Below are 27,567 nucleotides of genomic sequence, written 5' to 3' on the forward strand. Positions count from 1 at the left end.
CTGCGATTTCTCGAGAAGACCTGGCGCAGCACCCACTAATCGCTCTCCCGAACCATCCGCTGCCAGCCGTTTCAACGGAAGGCACGCCGATCTCCCGTCTCACGGCGTCGCAGCTCGCACCGGCGAGACTGATGTCGTGGGTTGACTCCTGTTGCTCTCGTGTCGACCGCGAAGTCACTACCCTCGCTGTACGCCGCGGCCCACTGGACTCAAGTGGCGACCTCACATGCGCCGACGCTCAAGACAGACAAGTCATCTTGTGTCTCAGTGCGTGACCGACCAACCGATCGATCCAACCGCCAAAGAGCATTGCCTGAGCGAACTCGAGCAGACTGGCGGCCTAACACGCAAACTCAGATGCAGGAACTAAGCCACGACCGGGCGACCACTCGCTGAGTTCTCTTACTGGCGAAGTGAAAACACTCTCATTTTGCCGGCTGTAAAGGTTGATCCGAACGACAGACATACTAGCACTCCGAACGACAGACAGACATTAAATGCCTAACAAATGCGGACGAGAGACAGACTAGCAAGCTGGGGACGAGAGACTGACCCAGACTGACCGACTGGCGAGCTCATAGCACGTGAAGAGGCAACCTTTCCCCTTTCCCTCCAGAGGGAGACACCAAAGCTGCGATTGCCACAGCGGCACCACCGCCAGGAACGGAGGGCGACTGCTTCACGCTACGCGCTGCGGCGTGCTCTTCAAAACAATAGTTTTTGCCACTGCTCATTGGTTATGTACAGCGCTCCAACAAGCTTTAATTTGGCTGTGAGTACAGTTTCATAAGAAACTGAGAAATCAAAAACACTTACACAGAAACTGACAGAATGAAACTGTATAAATTGTTAAATTAATCATTCCCGATGAGAGCAGACGCTCTGACAGAGAAGTATGTGCCGGCTGGTGTTGCCGTGCGGTTCTAGGCGCTTCAGTCTGGAACCGCGTGACCGCTACGGTCGCAGGTTCGAATCGTGCCTCAGGCATGGATGTGTGTGATGTCCTTAGGTTAGTTAGGTTTAAGTACTTCTAAGTTCTAGGGGACTGATGATCACAGATGTTAAGTCCAATAGTGCTCAGAGCCATTTGAACCAAGAGTAGTATGTGTATCAGTAAGTGTACACTTTATAATTACAGAGTGGACAGCCTTCAACAATGTGGATAATTTTAATTCGTTTAATACGTTTCCATAACGTGTCTCCACAGAACTGTAAATATATTTTATCGAATCAAGCAAACAAGGTGAAAAAACTGATTTTAGGACGGATCTGAGAAATAGATAACACTGTTCTAAAAAAAAGACCTTTTTTCTATTTCTGATAAAAAATATTGTGATCCTAGTTGTATTTTGAGTGCTGAATTGAAAACTGTTTTTGGTTTTTTTTTCTGTCAGGGATAGTTTATGAGTAATCGCAATTTTATTTCTCTTTTCAGTTTCTGATATAGTGCAGCAAACGTGAAGTGAAATTCGACAAACAAATGCAAATCTTTATGATGTTATAAGTTCATCACATTAATGGAGGGTGGGACCTAACATATAACACAGTAACCTTCGTGTATACACTTTGAAACATTTATTTGACATAAGAAATTACAGAAAATTGACAAACAATGAGCCACTGCCTTGTAATGCACATCACTTTTTTCTCTTGTATTGCGAATCTTTCTTCTCTCGAATGATATTCCAGCAATAATCTGCCAACATAGAAGGTACCCACTTCCCTTCATAGCACCTTTCTATGGTCGAAATGTCTTTATGGAATCTTTCCCCATGTTCATCCGATACGTCACTACAACTCTCTGTGAAGTAGTCCAGATGAGAATCCATCATATGTACCTTCAAAGACATATTACACCCCAAATCCTGATATTCTTCGATCATATCCTTCACCATTGTTTTGTAGTTAGTAGCTCTTCTTCTTCCAAGGACGTTTTCCGTCACCATCTTTAAACAGTCTCATGCGGATTTTTCTTTATCAGTTAAACATGCTTCAAAATTTGCATCTTTCTGCAGCTCCCTGATTTGTGGGCCCACAAATACACCTTCCTTTATTTTTGCAGCTGAAAGACGGCGGAATTTGGTAGCTAGATATGCAAACCCACAGCCTGTTGGATCCATGGCCTTCACGAATTGTTTCATGAGGCCAAGTTTGATGTGAAGCGGTGGAAGTAGTATATATTCAGGAGCTACCAGACTTTCACGTTGTACATTCTTTTCGCCAACTTTACATCTTCGCCTGGGCCATTTCTTTTTCACGTAGTGAAAATTTCGGTCTCGACTATCCCACTCGCAAAGAAAACAGGCATACTTTGTGTAGCCTTGTTGCATTCCCAATACCATAGCAATTACCTTGAAATCTGCACATATTTTCCACTTGTGTTCATTGTATTTTGATGAATTTAGTATCCTTTGTACGAATTCGTAATTCTCTTTTGTCAAACTAGCGTAAGCTACTGGAACAGAGGGTATTTGATTTCCGTTATGGAGCAAAACACCCTTCAGACTTGTTTTCGATGCATCTCTGAAAAGTCTCCACTCCTGTGAAATGTAAGTGAAGTTCAGCACTTTCATCAGGCCAGCAACGTCATTGCAAAATGTCAGTGCTTCGTCAGTTGAAAAATAAGAAATAAAGGCATGTTCTCTGTGCCTGAACACACTGATTTTAGTACTTTGGTGCAGTAGATTATACTCTTGTAATCTTGAACCAAGCAGCTGCGCCTTTTGTTTACTTAGTCCTAGATCATGTACTAAATCATTTAAATCTGCTTGTGTTAACAAATGTGGCGATGACTCACTTGTGCAGTGATATAATGAATCATCATCTGTGATTTCTTCAGTACTACTTATTTCACTGTCACTCGGAATTTGACCTCGAGCTCTTGAAAGTACTGGATGGTTGTCGGAATGCTGCACTGGCATTCTCGCTGAAGGCAGATCTGGGTAAACAATGTGCATCTTCAACTTTTTGTTTGTAAAACCCTGAAGTTTTGTTAGACAGAAATAACAATCAGTAACATGGTCGTTAGGCTCCCTCCACACCATGGGAACAGCAAACAACGCCACATTCTCTTTACCTTTCCACCACTGAATTAGTTTGCAGTAATATGTAGCACAATAGAAATGTGGTGCCCATTCTGTATCTTCGTCTTCTACCTCTACTCCAAAGTACTGTTTGTATGCTTTCTTTATGACTAAAGAAATTTTCTTCCTATTTCTGGCAAAAGTGAACTTCCCATAGATGTAGCAGAAGTTGTCCGGCTTATATCGACATCCACGACGACGTGGCATTTCTGCAAATTTAAAAATACCACTTTGGTAATACATCTGTATTAAATTAATAGTAGGGAACTAGAGGAACGCTGATGTGTAAAAACAAGCAGTCGTTTTACCTTCAGCACCAGGATCAATCAGTTTACACACAGGAACTAAAAAATTCAACCGTGCTCGGAAATATGACATACAGTTACTTGTCAGCCAAAACACCCACTCGTTAAAAGACTGGCACAAATTGCGGCTAACACCACTGTTGTAAACTCGATGCACCTGCCCCTAGGAGGCGTGAAGCTTTACTGCCGAGGCAGCGACCGGCTGTCGCCGTTCAAGTTAATGAGATGTTTCAGGTGGTCTTAATGACATAGGTGTGGCGGGGGATAACCTAATGATGTCTGATTCTTCCCACCTGCTGTTGTACAAGAAATTATCACGTTCTATCACTACTGGATGTGGCAACATACCCGTATTTCTCTATAACGTCTCTGTGTTTGCCAAGAACTGTGAATATACATATATATACATATTACATAAAAAGTATCCCTGACAACGATATTTTGTTTACATATTTGAATTTCCCACGGTAAAATGGTCTAGAAGCACATACTTTAATATCAGAAATAGAACCCATGTTGAACAGTGTAATTTGCTTAAACATGCCCGAAAATTTTGTGAAATGAAGCGTTTACTTATTTCTTGTTCTACTGTTTTACTTCTACTGTGGTAAGTGTAGATTACTTCTGTTCCTCTATAGTCGTTTTGTAAGTAGCTGTGACAATCGTTTTCCATTTTACTGGCGTGTTCCGACACAAAACAAATGAGCGGTTGTTCAATTGAATATAAATTTGGGCGCGGTTGACACTACACATGGCAGACTGTGTTACATTAATGTGATGTGCGGAGCTATTGATGTAAATTTAACTGTTATTTACTACTTAAATACTCTCTTCTTCATTTAACTGACACAAGCGGGACTCGTTATGTACTCAGTGTGGTCGTTATGAAATTATATCCACTTTGTAGAATCACATAGACATTATGACTGAAGTAAAAAATTTATATATCTGCTCAGTTTTTGTTTGTATCTGATAACTGAGTTGTTGCCATGAAACGCTGGAAAAAAAAAGGAATGTGACATCAAAATCATTCCTGTTCTGACAAAACCTTGTTTTAGACTAACTATTCCCAGCTAGGCGTTGCTGTGGCTCAGTCTCGTTTATTGAGAAATAAAAGAGAAAACTTTGGTTTCTGAAATGTATAGGAACTGGATATACGCCTTAATCTACTTCATCGCCCTCCTACACCGCCTCTGACCATCTCTACCTCCCCCTCCCTCTACCTCTATCCATCTATTCCTGCTTCCCCATCTCTGTTAATGTAATGATTTTCCTTATGACACCCATAACTGACACTACACTGGCTAATCACATTCACCACACCGAAATTAACACCAAGCAGAGTTCTAAATGATCTACGCACAGTCCGAAATCCGAAACGCCTGCTTCAGACAGATTTGGTAGTATGACGTTGTCCGCAGGAGTGCGCTCTGCTGTCTAGCTATTAGTACTTCTTTCCTCCTCTTCAAAGAGCCAGGCGGCACATCAGTCACAGCAGTCGCTTGTCAGGTGGCCCTGCTTCCTGCATATCGCGCAAGCAGCCCCTGGAGTATATCGGTGGCTCTCCAGGGCCCAGTGACCAACCAAATTACATTGTAGACCGTCCACCTCTCTATTACTGCCTCTAAATTGAAGCACCAGATCAGGGTCTGTAATACTACCAACTGAACCTGATTAGCATAAACAGATGATGCCGTGACGTTATTAGTTTAAACGTTGGCTGTTGCCCTCCCGATAATTCATCATCAACATCTTCAAAGACTAGGAGTTTTGGATTGTTCCGCCTCAGAACTGTTCACGTCATCTCTTTAAGGAACCTCCAACGTTCCTCTTGCCAGTTGAGTTTTATTGTGTTGCCACTTTAAATATTCTATCATTAGATATACGTTGGATGTGGTCTTCCTAGTTCAGTTGGTAGTTTTCAATTACATTTGTAACAGATTCAACTTCTAGTTCTTCTCTAGTACCGTCATTTCCCTTATGGTCCATCAAATAATATACCGCTACGAACTAGAGGAACTTCATCCTTGAAGATTCGATTCGTCGTAATTGATGTTAGAGTCCAACACTCGATAGGGTACAGCAACAAAGGAAACGTTGTTACTTTGCAGAGTTCGATTAATGTTTGTTTCTATATTTTATGTTTTAATGTACATTGTATAGTTTCACAGACGTTTATGAATGTGGCCAGTTTGAGCTCTAAATCACCTGACTTGGAAAATTTATATTGTCTTACTTGTTCAATTATTTGTCCATCTATAACGAATCTGTCTCGTATTGGTTCCAATCCTTGAAATGCCATCACGATAATTGACTTTATTAACGACAAAAAAAAGAATATACAATATATTTAATGTCAGCTTTCTCCTACCCAACCGATCATTGCTGCTGGACAGCATATTACAATGCACAAGCAACTGTACTATAAATAATTAAAATTGCTCGAAGGTTGGGGGGCTGAATTGGCATGCAACTGGCTGACAGCATGAGTGGGACATTGGGGGTGGGTGCGCAGGAGGCAGGGGCCCAGGATGTGGGGGTGAGTCTGGCCTTCAATGGGCAATGACACGAGTTCCAGACATAGCTGATAAGAATCTGCTGATGCTGACGTCAGCGCTTTTCTGCCTCATTTATCCAATGGCCCACTGTTCCTAACTGAAAACCACTACAACAATGGCTGAAAGTACAGCAAGCAGTGCAACTCAGGATACATGTTATTAATCACGATCTGACTAGATCGCCTTCATATGGTCTACCTGCTATCTGTAATTTAAATATTTGATACTTTTGACACTACAGGATTAATGAAGTAGCTTGTCGATGTACGCTCAAGTGCCAAAGAAACAATCATTGGCACGCGTATTCAAATACATAGATATGTAAACAGGCAGAACGCCTAGTATAAGGCAAAAAGTATCTGGTGCAGTTGTTAAATCGATTACTGTTGCTACAATGGTAGGTTATCAAGATTTTTTTTTTTAATTTGTTGTAAGGTCTTATGGGACCAAACTGCTGAGGCATCGGTCCCTACGCCTACATACTACTTAATCTAACTTAAACGAACTTACAATATGAACAAAACACACACCCATGCCCGAGGGAGGACTCGAACCTCCTAGGGGGTAGCCGCATGGACCGTGACATCAAGGTTTAAGTGGGTTTGAACATGGTGTTGTATTCGGCGCACGAGCGATGGGACACTGCATATCCGAGGTAGCGATGAAGTGGGATTTTCGGGCAAGCCCATTTCACGAGTGTACGGTGAATATCAGGAATCCGGTAAAACATCAAATCTCCGAAATCGCTGCGACCGGAAAAAGGTCCTGCAAGAAAAGGACCAACGAGAGTGAAGAGAAGTGCAACCCTCCCGCAAATTGCTGCAGATTTTAATGCTGGGCCATCAACAAGCGTCAGCATGCAAACCATTCAACGAAACATCATCGATATGGCCTTTCGGAGCCGAAGGCCCTCTCTTGTACCCTTAATGACGGCTCGACACAAAGCATTACGCCTCGTCTGGGCCCGTCAACACCGACATTGGACTGTTGGTGACTGGAAACAACTTGCCTGGTTGGACGAGTCTCGTTTCAAATTGTATCGAGCAAATGGACGTGTATGGGTCTGGAGACAACCTCACGAATCCATGGACCCTGCATGTCAGCAGGGGACTGTTCAAGCCAGTGGATGCTCTGTAATGGATTGGAGCGTGTGCAGTTGGAGTGATATGGGACCCCTGATGCGTCTAGATACGACTCTGATAGATGACAAGTACATAAGCATCGTGTCTGATCACCTGCATCCACTCATGTCCACTGTGCATTCTGACGGACTTGGGAAAATCCAGCAGGATAATGCGACACCCCACTCGTCCACAATTGCTACAGAGTGGCTCCAGGAACACTTTTCTGAGTTTAAACACAACCACTGGCCTCGAAACTCCCGACATGAACATTATTGTCTGGGATGGCTTGCAACGTGCTGTTCAGAAGAGACCTCCACCCCCCTCCTTCTCTTACGGATTTATGGACAGTCCTGCAGGACTCATAGTGTCACATCTCTCCAGCACTACTTCATACATTAGTGGAGTCCATGCCACGGTTTGTTGCGGCACTTCTGCGTGCTCGCTGGTGTCCTACACGATATTGGGCATGTATACTCGTTTCTTTGGCTCTTCAGTTTATTTAGCTTGTGCTTGTCGATTCCAGGCGTACTTCACCAGCAGACCCCCTGCTTCCTACGACGGCCCCGGCCCTGAGGAGCGCGGGGAAAGCGACCTGTCGCGGCGTGCGGTGGCGAGGTGAGGAATGGATCCGTCCCGACCCACTGCCAGCACGCGGCCCCAGCTCGGCGTGGCGGGGCGCGGTGCGGTGGAGCGGGCCTGCAGATTTCCCCGGGGAGCGGCGCGCCATGCCGCGTGTGACAGCCGCCTCCACCGCCTCCGCCTGCCCACCCCGCGCTGACCGACCACGCCAGCCACCGGGCCAGCCCGGCCAGCGATAACCGACGCCAAAACCTGCCGACTGTCGCTCCGGGCCGCACAGTGCCGAGCGACGCCCGTCTCTCTGCCTGCGGCTGGGAATATGCGGAACAGAAGTTGTAGGTCCTTGCCGGCCATTGGCCAAATCTACATGTCTTAACCATACACGTAGTCTCTAGAGTGACTTACAAACTTTTCATCGTGCCTTCTTCTTCATCCCTCTAGGATTCACAGTGGTCTCCAGCATATCCTGGATCGTCCTCGAGCTCTCTTTCCCCTCATCGTGTAATCCAAAGCTGTCTTTGGGAGTCTGGTATTTTACATTGTTTTTAATTTGTATTTATATAGGAATAATTGTGTCCACTTTTATTACTGTGGGTTTTTCAGCCTGAGGTCTTTCTTTCTGCTCTGCTTCTCTCAATTTGACCGTTTACAGATTCAAATCCCTCGTACCATTTAGTTTCTTTCTTGTTTCAGTTAAAGTAGCTATATTTATATCTTTCTTCTTTATTCCTCTTCTAAATCCTGCTCTTTTTCATTTAAACCACTTACATTCCATGTATAATTACAATATCTTTTAACCTAGCTCCAGTTATAGTCCCTTTATACGTTCAGGTTGACATCCATTCATCTGCGTGTCCCAGATCTGTTACGACTATGGCTGTGAAAAAGAAGTCATAGACTGTGTTCATAAAACACTGCACTTATTCAAAATAATCTTGTCCTAAATCAGTACACAAATGAAGTTGTTTTGAAAGTGTTTTGGAACAGTCACTGTAGTTCTTTAGTAGAACTGCGTTTAGTACTGCAGTGAAATTTTCTTGCATGTCCTTAACTGCATCGTAACACTGTCCCTTGATTGGCTGTTTCAAACTTGCTGGGGCCAAATCCGGCTAATATGATGGGTGATCCAGGACTGTGATCCGATTGCTGGCCAGATACCCGCACAAGAACTTCGTTTCGTGGGCTGGGGCGTTGTCATGGAGAAGTGACCAAGAACCTGTCTCTCAGTATTCTGGTCGAATTCGACGGGTTCACTGGTTGATGTGACACAAACACGTGATGTTGCCTCGCCGCCCGACCGCCTCATTGTGTCAGACAGGTATTGTTACGCGCGCGGCCAGGCACCTGCTGGAGCGATGGTAGCCCTTTGAGCTTCTACGCAGTTGTCGTTCAAGTACCAAGGATTGTAGCGCCACAGCTCGCCACCAGACAGGATAGCAGTTTAGAATTTCACATAAACAGTCCTAACGGAACTGGGACACGCTGTGTCTTGTGAAGCGACTGACCGAAGTTTTTTTCTGCATTTTAGAGATACCAGCACTACCAAGAACCCCAACTAGAAGGATAGAGTTTGATTTCGGAGCAGCTCCTCCTACAGCGCTTTCCTTCACGACGTCACGAGGGTGTTCTTCCTAGAGAATGAAAATCTAGGACACCCGTGGGTATCATAACCTACTAGCGCCAGAGTCATGAAAACTAGAGTGGTCGAGAGATGCCGATAGGATAGAAAACAGAATATGTCTGACGCAAGTAAGTGGAAGCTACGGCAGATTTACCGAAGGGCCCATGGTGGTCGATGCCCATGTACTTCCAAATAGGGAGTGCGTAGAGGAGCTGCTCTTTGCCTGGTCTCTCAACTACTGACGTCCGTCGTGGATGACCCAGACCAGGAGCATAGCTCTGTAAATTATTGAGACATACAAACCCCCTCACCATCCTGAGGTAGTAGACCACGAGGACTGTGAACACTGTTAATGACATTTCTTCGAACGTTCTTTTCCTGTCTTTTTAACCCAATTCTACCGAAAAAAATTCAGAGATATTTGAGAGTAAGTTTCTCTTAGTAACCAGGGTTTTCCAGTGCCTCATTACGGAGTGGTAGTCCAACTTAATAGGTTTGTTATCTCAGTCACATTAGTTTCTGCGAAAATACCTTTAAACAGTGAAAAAGTTTGTAATATACAACCATCAGAACGTACAACACCATAATCCCCGGTCTGCAAAAGTTTTCGTAGCTGAGAAAACAGCTCGCTATAAAGTCATTGTGTTGATGTTCGCCGGCCGCTGTCGCCGAGCGGTTCTAGGCGCTTCAGTCCGGAACCGCGCTGCTGCTACGGTCGCAGGTTCGGACTCTGCCTCGGGCATGGATGTGTGTGATGTCCTTAGGTTAGTTAGGTTTAAGTAGTTCTAAGTCTAGGGAACTGATGTTAAGTCCCATAGTGCTTAGAGCCATTTGATCGATTTTTTGTTGCTCTTCCGCTGCTTTCTTCAACCCATACACAAGATAAATACTGGCCGAGTCTACATCAGTAAACGTTTACATGCCGATGTGTACCAATCTGAACGTACAATGAACACTGCCAGCAAAACAAACGCAAGACAGTACCGAGTAGTACTGAATGCAACGTCGTGGGCGAAGAGTAAAATAGCATTTGCTGAAAGTACTTGTTTATACACTTAGCGCACACCAAAGGCACTTAAACTGCTGCGCAGACGCACTGCCTGACAAAGAAAGTGAAGCACGCAGAAGGGTTGAAGGAATCGATGTGAAACTTCATGGGTTGAGAGTTTATGTGATATAATTTCGGCGATAAAAATGTCTTCAAATTAGAAGAAACTTGGCGGTATGAGCCCTCTTGTCATTATGACTTTTATCCCCCTCTGACCTGGATACATGAACTGACTCGGTAGGGGAAAGTTGTCATACTGCTGTTGTATTCCCTCCTGAGGAAATCTGATCCACAATTATTGTAGCTGGTCCTTAAAATGCAGATACAGTATATCACTTCCCTCTACATGTTGCAAATTATTTCCAGCACACTAATTGTATTACTTTTTTTATTCTTCTTTGCATGTATAAATTATACAATGCTCAGCTAGACAGAAACAAATTGTATAGAACCATTTTAACAACGGTTAAGCACTCAATTCGCTGTAACCTTAGAGAAATTTTTATATTATGTTCTTTATATTATTTTAAAAAAGCATTGACAACTGTGTACCAATAACATTGGAATACTGAGAAGTTTTCGCTGTTGAATTCAGAAGCGTACGCCCCGCTTTACATTTCAAAGCGGTGGGTTACTTTGTACTGTTAATGAAATAAATAAATAATAAATAATTAACGTCCTTGATATCGAGGACACTGTCACTGGTCCCATGTATGTTCTATCGGGGACAAATCCGCGGAGATGTCTCTTAAGGTTTAAAAAGACTGAAAAAAGAACGAATTACGAGTCTATTCCATAATAGTGCTTCGAACAGTTCCCGGAACGTGTGACTCATCACAAGTGTAGTCAATGGCCGTGTGTGATCTGAGCTTTGTAGAAGGAAAATGTTTGGTAATAGGTTTATTATGTCATATGAAAGCAGAGACTTGATACAGCTCTCCACACTATTCTGTCTGTGCAAGTCTTTCCACATCTGCATAACAGCTGCACCCTAAATCCCTTTCAACCTGCGTACTATATTCAAACCGTGGCAGTCGCATAGAATTTTTGATCCCCACATTTCGTTCCATTACAAAAACTATTTCTTTGTACCCGAGGGTGTGTCGCACTAATGCACTCTTCCTTTTAGTCAAGTTGTGCCGTAAAGCAAATTCCTCGCCTCATTAAACTCCATCTTCCTTTACTGGTTATCCAATTTGCCCATCTAATCTTCAACATTCTTTTCCAACGCCACATTTCAAATGCTTCTATTCTTCTTCTGTCTTTATTGTCTTTTTCCTACATTTCACTTCCATGTAAGCCTACTGTCGAACAAATTATTTCGGGGAACATTTCCTGAAACTTAAATTTATATTCGATGTTTACAATTTCCACCTTCCGGAAAAGCTTTCCTCTTTACAGCTAGCCTGAATTTCATATCTTCTTATTCTGGACACTGCCAGTTATTTTGGTGCCCCAATTACAATACATACCTACTACATAAAGTGTGTCATACTGTAATTTAATTCCCTCGCTATTGCCTAATTTAGGTTGACTTCATTCCAGGCCATTTTAATTGATGTCGGTTCTCAAGGCACTATCCATTCCATCCAAATTTTTCAATTCTTCTGACATCTCTCAAAAAGCGATCACGACGTCAGCAATCGAGAAAACAGTACCCAGTAATTTGACTGAAACATTTGTATGGAATCATGATAGATTCGTAGTCAACCAAACATTGCTAAACCACAGTAGTGATTCATCTACAATTTAGTACCCTGTTAAACAGACACCACTTTAAAACTTAGCGCTTTGTTAAATAGGCGCGAAGGTAGAAATTATAGCAACAAATGCATTGAAGAGTAGCTGAATTAGTGAAAGTAACTATGTTGTATGGAGAACACTTACGGAATTCACAGTCACAAGTCACTATTCTGTACTGTAACCAGACATGTGTGCTATGACAAGCAATCTGCATGAGTTTTTCATGCATGCTACTATGCTCTCTTCAGATCACACTTGCATAGTAAATTCGTGTGTTTTGCATGCAATACTACTATGTTCCATTATAAAAACCTCTACTTAGTGAAGAAATTTAGTTTTGCATGTATTTGTTAAAATAATGTCCTCAGTGCCATTTTACAAGTGACATTTCACTCCCAAGTGAACATTACATCCTACCAACTGTGTAGAACTACCAAAGTAAAAAAAAAAAAGAAAAGTCTAATGCCAAACATCTGTTGATGTCAGAAACTGCATGAGCTTTCCACACAACCAAAGTCTTAGTAGCTGTTTAACACAGTTCAATGTGTGCGCCATCTATAACAAGCAGGATATTTCAGCGATATATCAGTTCCTCCGATATCCAGTATTGAATGTTCGAATTAAAGTGTGCCATTATTGCTCTGATGGGAGTTCGCATTTCTTTCAGGCCCAGCACTGGTGACTGGTAGACAGCCTAAAAAACAAACAAAAAAATATCGAATGGGGTTATGTCTGAAGACTTTCGGAGCCAGTAAATGGGTCCTCGTCTGACAATCCAGCGAGCTGGAAATGTGTCGTCCAAAGCCTTCCTAGCGACCGAGGCAAAGTGTGCATGGGCTGCATCCTGCTGAAGTCTGACGTCAGGTTGCAGCTCTTCGACCTGTGAAAAAGCAGACTGTTGCAAGTACACGGACAAATAGCGAGATTACTGATGCCTCTTCAAAGAAAAACTGTCCCACCACGCAGTCGTAAAACAAATACACCACACATTACCTTGAAAATTACCTGTTTAAAAGTTTAGTGGGAATGGATCTGTAATGTTGATTGTGTTTTTAAAGCAAAAGTCGGGTGGAGTGGCCACGCGATTTGAGGCGCTATGTCACGGATTGCGCGGCCCTCCCACCGGAGGTTCGAATCCTCCCTCGGGCATGTTCTCAGCATAAGTTAGTTTAAATAGTGTGAAAGTCTAGGGACCGATGACCTCAGCAATTTTGTCCCTTAGGAATTCACACAGACATTTTAATGCTAAAATTGTCTGTACAATTCTAAACTTGTGGCTTCTGGTTTGAGTGGTGCCCATACCAGACCTTTAAGTTGATAATTTGCGTAAAGATGTTGGGGACAAAATTCAACTGCTGGACTTCATAGAGAAATCTTAACTGCGAGAATTCTAAGAAAGTAACGTCCTGTTTGAATCTTATCGTTAGCAGAAAGTATAACTATGAAGTTTGATGAAAACTAATTGCTTTGAAATTAAAGTTGGACCCTGAGAAATTTAATTAAGGAAAGAATCTGTTTACTTCCCTGTTTGGCTTACCTGTGTCGCACAGATCGATTTGAATAACGCCGTGCAAACTGATCGCGTCGTTACAGCGCGTCTCGATAACAGAGCTGCAAAATCTGCCTACTGATATACGCAAAGGTACAAAGCGTTTTCTAAAAACATTGCTATCATTCTTGGTTCATAATTTTTTATAATGGTTTTAAATAAACTGAAAATTAATTGGCTCTTGCAATGTGGGAAATGTGGCTGGATTAAGTGAATCAATAGCAGTGACATATCATTTGACTTAATAACAGTTAAAGAAACTCCAATAGTAGATAAGTTTTCTTTGAATCACCTAACTTTAATACAAGAATTATGAAAACTAAACTTCACATATAAACTCTTCTGAAACATAATTCCAAACTCTAATTCTTAAATCTATTTCTCTCACAATGATCGATAAATCCTGTGAAAAAAAAAAAATGGTCAGGATATCTGACAACTGACAAACTAAGAATGCTGTGTTATTACCTGCTGCCACGAGTAAAACAAACTTAATCATTACCTATAATCCATTGTCTACAAAAAGTGTAGCTGTACTAATGTAAAAATCAATTTTCTTTCTGTCCACAATAAATTTTTCATTAATCCATAATATGATTCCCAAAAATCTCCATTGTTTGCTGCTTATTGCTACTGAAGTAAAACTCGACTGCTCGCATCTAATACCAAAACTAAAATGTCTGTGTCCCCTCCTCCCCTCTCCTCGCGATCTGGCGCATCTTGGTAAAGGGAAGATAACATGTCACTCATGTCTGTGCAGCGAAACATTTCGGCTGGTAATGGGCTCGCATGTCTAAGTAATTCAGACCTTATGAGTGCGATTCTAAATATCGTAAACGAGAAAAATTCCTACGAAAATTCACACACATACACACACATTTCACTATCCCACGGTCTCTCCGGCCAGAATTTTTCAAAATGTGATTTGCAATTGAAAATGATTAGAATGAAAAATTCGCCAACGAAGTTAAAACAGAAAGTACGTTAGTAGAAATAAAGAAATGATATGAACAATAGCATAAGAAGGTAATATGGTTCACATTATTTACAAATTGGTTTCAATTTCCTAGCACTGGCTCACAAATAGTCCTTGACAAATTGTTTTAAATCATTATGCACAAGCCCACAAACAGTCCATGAAAAACTGGTTTAAATAACTATACGCAGATGCACTTACAGTCACATAAACGTCAGCGTGCTCAGTGGATCAGTAGTAATAAAAGAAATGTGGTAATATCATTCACGGAAACTAGTTGACTGGTTTACTCTGCAAATAGTAAGTCAGTTAATTGTTAAGAAATTTGTTGCGTCACAAAATTTCACTAAAACGTCAAAAACTATATTGCCATAGTTGAATTATATTAATTGAGTGAAAATCGTCGTTAACTTGAGTCTACCCAACACATTACTAAAGAAAACTAGTCAAAGTGTGTCTCGAAGTAAGCATGTTTTGTAGAAGACTCAATGCATCAACATTGTATGACTTGCATCATTATGTTGGTTTATTTGCGCGAAGGCTAAGAGCAGACTCACAGGAAGCAGTATTGGTACATAAATATTCCACTCACAACTCAGAACCAGAGTCTCATATAGCAATATTGTAATGTTCCGCAATAAGGCGAAAATATAACATCAGTTTACCAAATGATTGTGAAATAAATGCATAAATCAAATTGAAGTAAACTATCATTGTTGAAAAAAAAATTCCATTCGTTGCGTAAGTATCTCGCAATGCAGAAGAGTGTGCTTAAATGCTGCCATGAATGTTCTGAGTGGGCATAATTCATAATAGACAAACATTGTTACTAACGAGTAAATACATTAGCTACAGTAAAATTGAAATGTGTATAGCTAAATTTGATAAATTACCATAAAGGATGCATAGTAACATCTAAACAAATTCGTTACATCTATGGTACACGGTAATGTGGGTAAGAAAATATGAGTGAAACATTGTATGCATATAAACACGAATTGAGAAAAAATCGCAGCATTATCGTACAAATACCTGTCAAAACACAGTCAAAAAAGTAAAAGCTTCCTTAAGGTTGTCTTGCTCACCATGTACAGTAATCGTAGAACATAATACCATTTATTACAAAAAAATTTAGATCAAGCAGCTATACAGAAGGAAAGTGGATGAAGGAAGAAAATAAAGGTTTGCGTACGAAATTATTGTTGTACCTGTCAAAAGAGATTAATTACATTAAAGCATAAGTCAGTAGTCCATCGCAAAACATAATGAAAGTGAAGATGCGGCCAACGGTTGTCATTATTATCATCTAAAAATGCTTACCCTGTGCCAAATGCAAGAAAGACAGAGCGTTACCCAAAACGGCCTTACAGCTATATATAAATAAGATAAAGCTGTGCTAAATTTATAGTAAACATATGTAAGTTTGGTAAGCAGAGCTGAAAAAGTAAAAAGTCATTAACTTGGTTAGTGAGAAAGGAAAGTTGTTAGGTCAAGCAAAACTAAAAAGTTGTCAAATCAAGCACATGAACAGAAATATCATCTCTCATAAACATCACTATGCACACAGAAAACTGATTACAGGTGAAAAATTTGTCCTCAAATTGTATCAAATAAAGCAACAAATTTTCACAAGAAATCTCCAAGCTCAGACATAAAGCACTAAACCACAACATTTCAAGGTGTGCACTACATCACGTAATCCGCAACAATCCTTACCCCCATTTCATATCTCCTGAAATCTTAAAACATATTCACAATTCATAAAGCCACAAAATCATCAACTTTATCATGTCATCCAACTATCATCATAAATTCATAATTACTTCCACCACATACTTCATATTACTCAAAAAAGCTCTTATGACGTTACATTTATAGTTCTTACTCGCTATTAGACCTAGTTTGTTCAGTGCTCTATGCCTCCAGTTAGTAATAAACACCAAAACTTCTCTATCTGTTCCACAACTGCATACTGTGCGACATTTGCCAAATACTGTCCAATTGTTGCACAATTCAGAGCGACAGCCTGTAAGAAAAATTCCGTTGCTTTACACGATACTCGACGTTACCAACCAACACTCATGGTTAGGTCCCATAACGCTTTTCTAGTTGACTAAAAGTTGCTGCTCCTTTTTTGCAATATAGTTTTGCCAGAATCTTTGTGTGACGTACACCGCTAGAACGTTTCATTATTAGCGACATTGTAATTTCTACCTGTGTGAGTAACGAACATTATACTAACAAAACTACGTAAAGGGAAAGAAATACAAAGAAGTGGTCAACCTCTTCTACCTTATACATGGGAAAAATATTGTGATCTACGCATACATAGTATGAAATGGCTCATGACTTGATTTCTACATATTTGCAACTAACCACTCGTCAATGCGAAAACCGCGTGTCACAACATGATTCTGCTAAGGAATGTGTACTGACTTGGAAGACAAAAATGCCCAAAGAATAATTCTCCGAAATGTCTTACACTGGAAGTCTGGTGTAGACCACAAGAATGCTTTGTGCTCTATGTTTCGACTTCAGTCGCATCTGGTGAGTATTTGGTGATTACGAAATCGCCCGTTATTTTTATAGGTTAAGAATGATTGAAACTTGTTCTTTGGTTTTGCGTGATAACGGGTGATAGAAAACCATAACCGTTTGCCTACTTTGAATGTTTTATTGCTTCACCTACACTTCTGTAGCCGTTTTCTCTTCTCTGCTGCCTGTTTTATGTTTTTAAGAGTTATTACAGCAATTTCGTGATTTCCTATGTATTGAGACTTCGGAAAAGGTTCTGTTTCTCTGATTTTGTCAGACAGTTGGTCAGTTTTCAGTAACAAATGTGGAGAGATTAAAGTGGAATCGTTAGGTAAAGAATTTATTGTGTCCTGAAAGATTTGAGTGGACTGTTTTCTTTCTGTGTACTTTTTGTGACGTATAAGTTGCATAATTTTTCCATTTCATTCAAGAGTCCTTCACATCCGTTCGAAGAAGGATGCTACTGGAAAATGAAAACTGGTGTAATTTTTCTATTTTATCAATGTACATACCCAAAGAGGCAAAAGCAGCTGAGGTCCATTGTCAGAGATAACTTTTTCGACATGTCCGACTTCTCTTAAAAAATCCTTGGTAAATGCTGCAGAAATATTTCTCCGTCACTTTACAAATTGGTATAAAAGGGAGAAATTTTGATATGAGTTCTACTGCCACAAAAACATAAGAAAAACATTGTCTGCTTTTTGGAACGGATCCATAGAGGTCCACGGCTGCTAAATGACGCAGTTTGAATAGAATGATTTGGTATAGCAGAGCAAAATGTGAAGCAGTGGATGTTTTAGCTTTGTGACAAAGTTTACATTTGGTCACAGCATGTCGAATGCATTTTTCCATATTGTTAGAGAAAGGGGTCTAAAGAAGTATGTTAAATCATTTTCTCGTTCCATAGCGGTCATATCTAAGATGAATGTACCAAACCGCCTTGTTGACCAAATTACGTGGAATGCAAACAAGCCATGCAACGCTGTCAGGCTTCTCACGTTTCAAACGACTGTTGTTACTAACCAATAATAACGTCTAAGTGTTGTTTGCGTCTCGCAAAATGTGCTTGATATTCTTCCACATAGGATCTTTATCTTGTTCGTTTGGAGTTTCCTTTAAAGCTGATCAATAAAATTTTCGAAAACGATTTGTTGTTTGTATAGAAGACTGAAATTGGACTAACAGAATTCTGTGGATGAAGCAGTCTGTGAATCGCCAGGAGATCATGAAAAGGCATCACCAAAATTTTCTCTTTTCCAGGAATGTGTATAAGAGTGAAAAGAAATTCTTGTAAATATAATGCCCACTACTCAAGTGCCTAGGAGAGAGTTTGATGGTCGTAAGAACCTATAGTCTGTGCGTACGTTTTTACTTTCTCCAAATAAAAAATACCGTGGCGGGATTGCCCAGTGAAAGTTATCCTTTTAAATTTATTTTAGTGAAAGTGGATCTGTAATGTTGCTTCTGTTTTTAATGCTAAATTATCTGTTCAGTGCTGAACTTTGGGCTTCCTGTTTCGAATGTTGCGGATATCAGATCATAAAGCTAATAGCTTGAGTAACGGTAACTGTTGGAGACAAATTTCCTGTGAGAATACGTAGAGAAATCTAACGACGAGAATTGTACGAAAATCATTCCGTGTCAGAATCTTATCGTTATAACATCATCTGTCTACCAATTTTGATAGAAAACTGCTTACTTTGAAACTAAAGTTGGACCCTGTGAAATTTAATTAAAAAAAAAAGATTTGTTTTCTACACTATTGGTCTTACTTGTGTCGCACTGGATAACGCCGTTCAAAGTTGCAAAGCGTCTCAATAACAGAGCTGCAAAATCTAACTACCGAGATATGCTGAGGTACAATGCATTATCTAAAAACATTGCTATAATTTTAGCTCATAATGTTTGATGATGGTGTTAAATTGTAAATTACTTGGCTCTTGGTATGTGCACAGTGATTCTAGGTTAAATGAACTCAATAGATATCACGTATCATTTGACTTAACAACATTCAATGAAACTCCAATAAATGTTAAACTCTCTCTGAAATCATGAAACAATAATCGAAGAACTACAAAAGTTAACTTCACATGTGTAACCTTTCCTTAAACAAAATTCCAAAATTTTTTTCTTAAATCTATTTCTCTCACAGTGACCGATAAAACAAAACAAATGAAAAGCAAAAAGATTCCTGATCTAGGCATCTGAAGAACCAAAAACGCTGCATTATCAAACCACTGCCACAAATAAAATAAACTTAATCATCACCTGTGTAATCAGAACAATGTAGAAATCAATTCTTTTCCTGTCCACAATAAAAATTCGATTAATTCCTAATATAATTCCCAAAACTCTCCTTTGCTTGCTGCGTACTGTTACTAAATTACACTCGACTCTTCATGTCTAACATCATTGCTGAACTGCCTGTCTCGTCTTCTCTCCTCGCGTTCAACAGATAAATCAGGCTTGCATCTTTATAGAGCAAAGATCGCCTGCGAGCGCATGTCGAAGCAATTCAAATCTTACGAGCGCGATTTCAGTCATCCAAAACCAGAATTTTTTTTACGAAAATCTACGTACTATTTCAGCTTCCAGCTGGCATACACAATTTGCATGTTAAAGTGGGGTTCTGAGAGTCCCAGATACTCACACTGGACCCGTTTGTCTTTCTGGACACATGAAAGCAATCTTCATCCTTCAAAAACAACTTTTTCAGGTACTGTTGGTCACGGTCGATGCGACTCATAATGTTAGTTGCAAATGTTTGTGGTATGGCCAGTCATCAGGTCACGTGCATCAGCTGTGCATTGCAGGGATGAAACTTCATTCTCTTGTGTAACACCCTGTGCACAGTGGTTGGTGATAGCTGCACAGACTTACGTATTGATTTCGTTGGGTTGCGGATAAATTCCTCTTGCATGCGTTTCACAACTGCATCGTTCGTGCTCGGTTGTCTGGGACTTGTTCTCTTCACGACAATTTCTTGTCCCTCAGGTACAGTGTCGGACGTTATGATGGTGTACTACCGTAAAATGTCCGGAAGTTCCGCTGGACCCGAGTGTCTGATTTGATCGCTGTCGACCATTTCACACACTGTTCCATGTGTTGGGGGCGGCCAGTTTCGTCAATAATTAAATTGAAAGAAAAATATCGTTACTTTTGTCTAAATATTATGCTGCTAGCCGCACATTTCTATCAATCACCACTTCTGAAATACACATAATCAAAAGAAATACACGTGATCCAAATTGTAAAAATCGTTTTGGAATACCATTTGTTTCTTGGGAATATGGCTGAAGCTGCGTGTGGGAGTCTATACAACTATTGCCGTAGCTGTGTTGCCATCAGGATCATATTAATCACATAAATTTTAAAAAATTGGCAGTTTGATCATAATAGGTTTCTGGCCAAAACTCCGAGCTATTTGGACTTGTGATTACAAAGGCATTAGAAACTAGCCTATGTAGTAAAAATTTCAACAGAGACAACGGTTGTGTACTTAGCAATGCATGGAAGAGTGTACTTAATAAAGAAAGAGCACAGAACCAGACTTAACATATACTGAGCGGAAAATGCGGTAGCCGCTAGATGCGCATTCGGCTGGGGAAGTGTGGGGTGCAGCAGTGGTGGGGGCTCGCTCAGAACACTGTGGGGGAAATGTCGTTCTAAACTGAAGCCTACGCTCATATTTTTTGTAAATAATCTTGCATGATGACCATTCAAAAAGATCTACTGTCACCCCTGCTGTCGTTATTATCTAAAAAGAATTCCACAGAAAATGCAGCGATTTATTTTCGCCTGGCTTGTTAACCATTTGTAATTTTCAGAGAAGCGTCATGATTGGCGAATTCTGAGTAAAACCTATACATCCCTCTGACTGCTAAGTCAAAATTTGCTTCTTTTGCCAAAACACAGCGAAATTTATACTGTCTCACCTCACTAACATGTGCAGACACAACCGGCATCAATGGCCCTTAAGAATTACGTCCTTTCACCAAAAAATTATGTATTTATTGGAATAACAGGGTATATAATGACGTTGTATATAATAACGATATGGTAACATAATCTCCTCTTTGCGTGATATCATTTTCCAAAATCTCATTTCGATATCTGAAACCATTTATGAAATATGAGGAATATTGTGAATATTTCACTCTGGCTTTATCGCTGGCCCGGCACGATCGCAAATGAGTGAGCCACATCAGATCAGTTTTCTCGAGATTGTGGACAGATAGCTACATCTCCCCAAGTCTAAAGAAAAATTCATTATGTTAGCTAAATTTCATACGCAACCGCGTATTATGTAATATGCACCAAACGCAAAATCATAGTGACCCTATTTCTCATGGCACACTTTTCCGAATTTCGCGCAGTCTTACTTTCATGTAAATGTCACAATAACTATGACCATTAGCCAACATGATATATAAGCAAAGCAAAAATGTAAGTTTTTTATCGAAAATTTTCTGTAAAATCGTTTGAGAAAGATTGAGGGTGCGCGCCTCGATTCTGTCGTCGCTGACCGGCCAAAAGGTGAAAAACACGTGTCGGCCTCGACTTCTGAACAAACGAATGATTTCGCCCAGCACTTTGCGGGTAAAAGGTCACTGCGCATAGGCCACCGTATCCTAGGCGATCTATAATTCACCACCTGATGGCAGTGCAGCGCAGCAAGCGACGCTGGCGACTGCGCAAACGTAATCTCTGGACGTAGGGGACGGCACTTCAGTACGTGACACGTCTATAATGTCTTCATCACGTTCGACTCGCTGATCATATTTCACCATCACATGCACAGCTATCCTGGCTGCGTCCAGGCAAGCGCACAGACTACCAAACTCCGTCTCCTCTGTAGTCTTTGTCAACCTGCACTGTCCAGCATATGTTCCTCTCTCATAACGCTCTTGTATGAACAACATGGTAAAAACAGCCACTCCCACCAAATCAAAATCCTTTCTGACCCACTTCATCGTTCAGCCACTTCGTCGAAGTTCCTTTCAGTATCAGGAAACCGACTCTGGAGTAACCTTCCTCACTGTGTTGAAGAACTGAATAATATTTCCAGTTTGAAAAGACAGCTATATCTACTAAAGCAACAATACTTAGTACTATGGTCCCTGCGCGCACTCTTTACGCTTTACGTCCTTTTTTGCAATCAGGTCTTCGTCATTTCCTAGCATTCTTAGGTGGTGCAGTCTTCTTAAATCTCCCATCTCCAGAAATAGCTATATCAGAAAATATCTGTTTCTATGCTTCCGTACCTCAATCAGTAAAAAGGGAACCCTTATATGGTCGCTTTGTTGTTCGTCCGACTGTCTCTCTGTACAACCAAAAGCCATCCCGAAATTGCAAATTTTGCTTTTTATTATTCACTCGAAGACTAGTTTCGGGTCGAGACCTTTTTTTCGAATCATCGTAACACAGGAAAAAATGGTATTTCCGAAGATGGTGTGAAAACCGTGTCATAAATGTGCAACGAGCAGTTATTGTGCTGTAACTATTTGTTGTACATTTTTGACATAGTTTTCACATCTTCGGAAGTACTATTTCTGACTATGTTACGATGATTTGAAAATAGGTCTGGGTCCGAAACTAGTCATAGAGTCAACAAAAGAAGTAAAATTTGCATTTTTGGACTGCTCTTTGTTGTACTGTTTAACAGAAGTTATTGACCCACAGCTATTCCAGCATGCTGGAAATTTGTGTCTGTCTTTTCGACTGTTAAATAGAAATCAAATAGAAATTTATGTCACATACTTGAGTGTACGGCGCCTTGGTGATGTAAAAAATTGAAGCTTGCAAGTCAATGAATTCAAAAGATACAGACGTTTGCGACATGTACAGGGTGTTACAAAAAGGTACGGCCGAACTTTAAGGAAACATTCCTCACACACAAATAAAGAAAAGATGTTATGTGGACATGTGGCCGGAAACGGTTAATTTCCACGTTAGAGCTCATTTTAGTTTCGTCAGTATGTACTGTACTTCGTCGATTCACCGCCAGTTGGCCCACTTGAAGGAAGGTAATGTTGACTTCGGTGCTTGTGTTGACATGCGACTCATTGGTCTACAATACTAGCATCAAGCACATCAGTACGTAGCATCACCAGGTTAGTGTTCATCACGAACGTGGTTTTGCAGTCAGTGCAATGTTTACAAATGCGTAGTTGGCAGATGCCCATTTGATGTATGGATTAGCACGGGGGAATAGCCGTGGCGCGGTACGTTTGTATCGAGCCATATTTCCAGAACGAATGTGTCCCGACAGGAAGACGTTCGAAGCAATTGATCGGCCTCTTAGGGTGCACGGATCATTCCAGCCTATGACTCGCGACTGGGGAAGACCAAGAACGACGAGGACACCTGCAATGGACGAGGCAATTCTTCGTGCAGTTGACGATAACTCTAATGTCAGCGTCAGAGAAGTTGCTGCTGTACAAGGTAACGTTGACCACGTCACTGTATGGAGAGTGCTACGGGAGAAACAGTTGTTTCCGTACCATGTACAGCGTATGCAGGCACTATCAGCAGCTGATTGGCCTCCACGGGTAAACTTCTGCGAATGATTCATCCAACAATGTGTCAATCCTCATTTCAGTGCAAATGTTCTCTTTACGGGTGAGGCTTCTTTCCAACGTGATCAAATTGTAAATTTTCACAATCAACATGTGTGGGCTGACGAGAATCCGCACGCAATTGTGCAATCACGTCATCAACACAGATTTTCTGTGAACGTTTGGGCAGGCATTGTTGGTGATATCTTGATTGGGCCCCATGTTTTTCCACCTACGCTCAATGGAGCACGTTATCATGATTTCATACGGGATACTCTACCTGTGCTGCTAGAACATGTGCCTTTACAAGTACGACACAAAATGTGGTTCATGCACGATGGAGCTCCTGCACATTTCAGTCGAAGTGTTCTTTCGCTTCTCAACAACAGATTCGGTGACCGATGGATTGGTAGAGGCGGACCAATTCCATGGCCTCCACGCTCTCCTGACCTCAACCCTCTTGACTTTCGTTTATGGAGGCATTTGAAAGCTCTTGTCTACGCAACCCCGGTACCAAATGTAGAGACTCTTCGTGCTCGTATTGTGGACGGCTGTGATACAATACGCCATTCTCCAGGGCTGCATCAGCGCATCAGGGATTCCATGCGACGGAGGGTGGATGCATGTTTCCTCGCTAACGGAGGACATTGTGAACATTTCCTGCAACAAAATGTTTGAAGTCACGCTGGTACGTTCTGTTGCTGAGTGTTTCCATTCCGTGATTAATGTGATTTGAAGAGAAGTAATAAAAAGATCTTTAACATGGAAAGTAAGCGCTTCCGGACACATGTCCACATAACATATTTTCTTTCTTTATGTGTGAGGAATGTTTCCTGAAAGTTTGGCCGTACCTTTTTGTAACACCCTGTATTTTGAAACTCGCAAACACTCTCATCAAAACTTATAGGGTACTTTCTGTTGGACTAGAATCATGAAATTTGGCAATAAGCTAGGTTACACGGTACAACAAAAGGAAAAAAAATCGAAAAGTGTGAGTTTTTAATTATATCTCAGGAAAAAAAATCTTTGTCATTTGTTTTCTCACTGTTCCGGAACAGGTAAACGTAACATGTTGAAATTTATGCCCCACCCACTAAGGCTATGGTCCCTTGACTGTAAAAGATTGAAGCATCCCCGACCGTGCAGTCAAAAGATTCGGTCATTTATGTCATATACAAAGTGACAGTAATTGAACTATATGAAATAAAATTGTAATAACTTATGAACAGTTTGCGTTAGAAAGTTCAAACCGGAAGGCATAATGTGAAATAGTATCCACTGCATGGTTTGGTTTAGCAACGAGCCGGCCGAAGTGGCCGTGCGGTTAAAGGCGCTGCAGTCTGGAACCGCAAGACCGCTACGGTCGCAGGTTCGAATCCTGCCTCGGGCATGGATGTTTGTGATGTCCTTAGGTTAGTTAGGTTTAACTAGTTCTAAGTTCTAGGGGACTAATGACCTCGGCAGTTGAGTCCCATAGTGCTCAGAGCCATTTGAACCATTTTTTTTAGCAACGAAGGCCACTTTCATTTGTGTCTGGGCGTCAGTAAGCAAAATTGGATCATTTATGGGACTGAGAATCCGCATTTCACGATCGAGAAGTCTCCTCGCCCTTAATGGGTCACTGCATGGTGTGCAGTGTCTAGTCACGGAACAATCGGTGCGATATTTCTCGACGGTACGGTGACTACCTAGAAGTACGTGAAGATTTTGGAAGATGATTTCATCCCCATTACCAATGTGACACTGATGTTGACAAGATGTGGTTCATGCAAGCCAGAGTTCGACCTCATCAAAGCAGCAGTGTTAGATGTCCTGGAGGAGCACTTTGGGGACCGCATTCATGCTCTGGAGTATCCAGAGGCCAATGGCATGGTCATCGATTGGCCACTATATTCTCCGGATCAGAACACATGCGACTCTTTTTTGTGTGGCTATATTAAAGGCAAGATGTACAGAAATAACCCCAAAACCATTTCTGAGCTGAAAACAGCCATTCAGGAGGTCATCGACAGCATCGATGATCCGACATTTCAGCGGCTCATGCAGAATTTCGCTATTGGTCTGCGCCACACCATCGCAATGATGGCAGGCATATCTCACATGTCATAAACTGAATACGAATATCAGTAGCGACGTTTACACGTTGAATAATGTTTGTGCACGTCATACCTTGTAACTGATTTACGTTTTTTTTCATATAGTTCAATAATTGTCACCCTAATTCCGGGAGGGGACTGTCAAGGGGGAGGTTACCATGTGAAAAAAATTGAATAATCAACGAAATAATAACATTCAACCAGTCGGGGCGTGGAATGTTAGAAGCTTGAACGTGGCAGGGAAACTAGAAAATCTGAAAAGGGAAATACAAAGGCTCAATCTAGATGTAGTAGGGGTCAGTGAAATGAAGTGGAAAGAAGACAAGGATTTCTGGTCAGATGAGTATACGGTAATATCAACAGCAGCAAAAAATGGTATAACAGGAGTAGGATTTGTCATGAATAGGAAGGTAGGGTAGAGAGTGTGTTACTGAGAACAGTTCAGTGATAGACAGATTCGACAGCAAACAAACACCGACAACTATATTTCAGATATACATGCCGACGTCGCCAGTAGAAGATGAAGAGATAGAGAAAATGTATGAGGATATTGAAAGGGGAACACCATATGTAAATGGAGATGAAAATCTAATAGTCATGGTGGACTGGAATGTAGTTGTAGGGGAAGGAGTACAGGAAAAGGTTACAGGAGAATATGGGGTTAAAGTTCTCTAAGACTATAGATACAGCAATAAGGAATATCTCAGTAGGCAGTACAGTTGAAGGGGAATGGGCATGTCTAAAAACGGCCATCACAGAAATTGGGAAGCGAGACATAGGTACAAAGAAGGTAACTGCGAAGAAACAATGGGTAACAGAAGAAATACTTCAATTGATAGATGAAAGGAGGAATTACAAGAATGTTCCGGGAAACTCAGGAATAGAGAAATACATGTCGCTGAGGAATGAAACAGATAGCAAGCGCAGGGAAGCCAAGACGAAATGGCTGCAGGAAAAATGTGAAAACATCGAGAAAGAAATGTTTGTCGGAAGGACGGACTCAGCATACAGGAAAGTCAAAACAACCTTCGGTGACATTAAAAACAAGGGTGATAACATTGAGTGCAACGGGAATTCTACTGTTAAATGCAGACGAGAGAGCAGATAGGTGGAAAGAATGCATTGAAAGCATCTATGAGGAGGAAGACTGGATGTGACAGAATAAGAAACAGTAGTCGATTTAGAAGAAATAGGGGACCTGGTAATAGAATCAAAATTTAAAAAAGCTTTGGAGGACTTAAGATCAAATAAACCATTAGGAATGAATAACATTCAATCAGAATTTCTAAAATCGTTGGGGAAAGTGGCAACAAAATGGCTATTAACGTTGGTGTTTAGAATGTATGAATCTGCCGACATGCCATCTGACTTCCGGAAAAACATCATCTACACCATTCCGAAGACGGCAAGAGCTGACAAGTGCGAGAATTATCGCATAATCAGCTTAACACCTCATACATCCAAGTTGCTGACAAGAATAATACACAGAAAAATGGAAAAGGAAATTGAGGATGCGCTAGATGACGATCAGTTTGGCTTTAGGAAAGGTAAGGGCACGAGAGAGGCAATTCTGATGTTGCGGTTAATAATGGAAGTAAGACTAAAGAAAAATGGACACGTTTATAAGATTTGTCGAAATGGAAAAAGGGTTCGACAATGTAAAATGGTGCAACATGTTCGAAGTTCTGAGAAAAATAGGGGTATGCTATAGGGAGAGACGGGTCATATACAATATTTACAACGGCCAAGAGGGAATAATAAGAATGGACGACCAAGAACGATGTGCTCATATT

Source organism: Schistocerca cancellata, chromosome 1, assembly GCF_023864275.1.
Source record: "Schistocerca cancellata isolate TAMUIC-IGC-003103 chromosome 1, iqSchCanc2.1, whole genome shotgun sequence".
Lineage (NCBI taxonomy): Eukaryota > Metazoa > Arthropoda > Insecta > Orthoptera > Acrididae > Schistocerca > Schistocerca cancellata.